We start from the raw sequence: 3,372 nt of genomic DNA, 5'->3' as shown, positions 1-3,372 counted from the left end.
GCGGCGGCGCGGGGCGGAGCAGGCGGCGGCGTGGTGAGGGGACTTCGGGCGTGGGCGGCGAGGCGGCTTCGGGCCGGGGAGGGCCCACGGCGGGCTTGCGGGCCGGCGTCGGGGAGATGCGGCCGGACTAGTGGGAGGCGGACACGTGGTGGCGGCGGGGACGGCCGGACAATGTCCGTCGGTGCAAATTTTGTCCAGCGGGCGCGGTGAGAGTGGATCTAGGGTTAGGAAGAGAGGGGATCCGAAAATTTCGGGAGGGGGTCTATATATAGACATTGGAGGAGCTAGGAGAGTCCAAATGAGGTGCGGTTTTCGGCCACGTGATCGTGATCAAACGCTCTAGGTGATGGAGCAGAGTTTGGTGGGTTTTGGGCCAAATTGGAGGGGTGTTGGGCTGCAACACACACGAGGCCTTTTCGGTCCCTCAGTTAACCGTTGGAGTATCAAACGAAGTCCAAATGATACGAAACTTGACAGGCGGTCTACCGGTAGTAAACCAAGGCCGCTTGGCAAGTCTTGGTCCAATCCGGAAATGTTTAATCCCCACACACGAAAGAAAGCTAGAAATGGCCACCGGAGGAGAACGAAGCGCCGGAATGCAAAACGGACAATGGGGAAAATGCTCAAATGCATGAGACGAACACGTATGCAAATACAATGCACATGATGACATGATATGAGATGCATGACAATGATAACAACACACGGAGAAAAAACCCGAACCCGAGAAAATAAAATAACTGAACTCCGGAAACGGCAAGAGTTGGAGTACAAATTGGGAAAGTTACATCCGGGGTGTTACAGTGTCCCTCAGATGTGAACCGCCAGGGGCACCTGCATAATTATGCTGTGCCGCATACTTTCTTATAAATACATGTCCCATGCGGTCAAGAAAACCTTCTTCCACCTCTCCACCTCGTCAAAACCCTAGCGCCACCGCTAGCTCTCGACGACGCCGGCGATGAAGCGCTTAGCTGCCGCGACTTCACCGACGCCGTCCTCACGCCGGCCGCGGTCATCGTCCTCTCCGCCACCGCCGTAGGTGTCCTCCATCGCCAGGTTAGGGCACGATGGATTGAACTGCTCGGTCTCCTACTCTTCCCGTCTAGTAGTTCATCGTGTGGTAAATAAAACTCTCTTTTACCATCTTTTTTATCATAAAAGATACATCCTGTTTACCGAAAGTGGTTTCTGCCTACTCAATGTTAGATCTATCCTGTCTGCATCTCATATAATGCCTAGTATATTCACTTAAGCTTCATAACGAGTTAGATTCCTCACTTGTACCTATTCCTGGATCGTACAAATCTGGAACCAACTTCAAACACATAAGTGAATGTCTTCGCACCATGAGGTCAATGTCTTCAAACTGATTTATCTTCAAAATCTTCTGAGAATGCATATGACCTCTCCCCTTCCCTCGCATCTCTAATGATGTCACAGGTACATGTCCGTGGGAGAATCCCTTGGTTCTCATAGTCTGCATTCGTTTGCAGAATTCTTACAGCATCACATTAACTCTCCCGAAGCCAGTTCCTATTTGACCAGCAAGCGGAAGCCTTTGAACGTGTTGAAGCCATTCAGTTTGAAGTTCATGGCTACAGAGAAATCAGCAAGGAAGGGTGGCAGACAACATCGAGGGGGAACATCAAGAGATCTGCCTGATGACCTCTCAGAGTTGTACAAGTCAGATCCAGAAGAGGATTACAATCAGCGCAAGACACGAATCCAATGGATTCGAAGATATTGGGCCGAACAATGGTTTAAATACAAGTTTGTGACCTAGGAGTATGCTGAGAAGAATGCCATCAAGAGTCCTTGGGGTGACATTCTCTTCCGAAGCCTTCCACCCAAGACCAGAGCTGAAGCTATTGCTCAGGGTTTCTATCCCTGTATGGTCCGAGGACCACAGCCTGAAAATGCCGACCCATCATCACTGCTCTGGTGTCGTGACGATAATCTCTTCAAGCGCAACTTCCAGCACGCAAAGGCATCGGCCAAGGAAAACAAGAAGTCATTGGGACTAGACTTCAACCCTGGTCCTCGGGCTGACGGCACACGTGATGCAGAACCCAATATCATCGGACCTTTCTACAACCTTGATGGCCTTATCACTCACATTTCTGTTCAAGGTGCCAAAGTGGATCATTCTGATGATGATGCCGACACTGATGAACCCCCAGCTCCTACTCCAAAGCCGCAGAAGCAAAAGAAGGCTAAAGCTTCAAAGTCAGCTGCTCCTCCAAAAGCTTCACGTGCGAAGCCACTGGCTACTGCACCTCCTGAAGGCAGTGTGCAGTCTGAAGATCTATCACGTATCTCCAAGAAGACGGAGATAAAAAGGAATACTGATCAGGCATTGACCCCTGCTGCCTTTCTGCGAGATGAACACATTGATCTGTCCAGTGATGAAGATCTTGCAGATGACGCTCTTGAGCAAATGATTAAGAGCAAGGAAGAAGCAGAAATTTTCAATGATTTGCCTCTCTTTGACGTGGTAATCATTCACAACTTCATTGATGAGTGGTTTGAAACCCCCAATCTTAGCTTTGAAGATCTGCAACTTCCAGTTGGCCTCAGCGTCTCTTTCACTGGCGCCATTGCTTCTGAGCTAGCTCTAGCTCAGCGCATCGTTGAACTGAAGCACAAGATCGACTATGAGAAAGCTCAGTTCAAGAAGCACATGGCAAAGCTCAGTGTGCAAGATGTCAAAAACTTCAAGGTTATGCTGCACGAGCTCAAGGAAGCTTTTCTCAAGAAACGAGAAGAAGCCAAAGGTTCTCGTGAGCGCATGAAGAGTCTGGCTGACAAGTGTGTGCAAGCCTACAATGAAGCTGAGAAGCGCAAGGCTCTTGGACGTCATGGCATCGACCCCAGAATGGCTGCAAAGAAGAAGAAGCCGTCGACTGACAAATCTGCACCTTCAAGGCGGGAAGAACCTCGCATTGTCTTCCCAAGCAGCATGTCCGGCTTGAAGCCAAAGGTCAAGTCAACTGTTTCAGAACTGAAGAAGACAAGGGCTGCCGAGGCTGAAGCCAGAAAGAGCAAAAATCCTGAAGCTTCTGATGTCACTCCCTCCAAGAAGAAGCGCAAAACCAAGAAAGATCGGGCTGCTCCCATAGAGCCCCTTGTTGTCGAGCCCATCTCGGTTGCTCGTCCTGACTCTTCGCATCAAGAATGACGGATGGTAGTTCATGAGCCTGCTTCCACAGAGGCTCCTGAAGCTGAAGACATTCCAGCAGTTGACCCCACCGCTGCTGAAGACATTGGTCACCATGACAATGTTGAAGATGATGTAGTTCTTCCTCAGATCGAGCACAACTTGGTATCATCGCCTGTTCTCACGAACAACGAAGTCATTAGCATTGGTCG

Source organism: Triticum dicoccoides, chromosome 2A (genome assembly GCF_002162155.2).
Source record: "Triticum dicoccoides isolate Atlit2015 ecotype Zavitan chromosome 2A, WEW_v2.0, whole genome shotgun sequence".
Lineage (NCBI taxonomy): Eukaryota > Viridiplantae > Streptophyta > Magnoliopsida > Poales > Poaceae > Triticum > Triticum dicoccoides.
Note: the sequence above shows the minus strand (reverse complement) of the source record.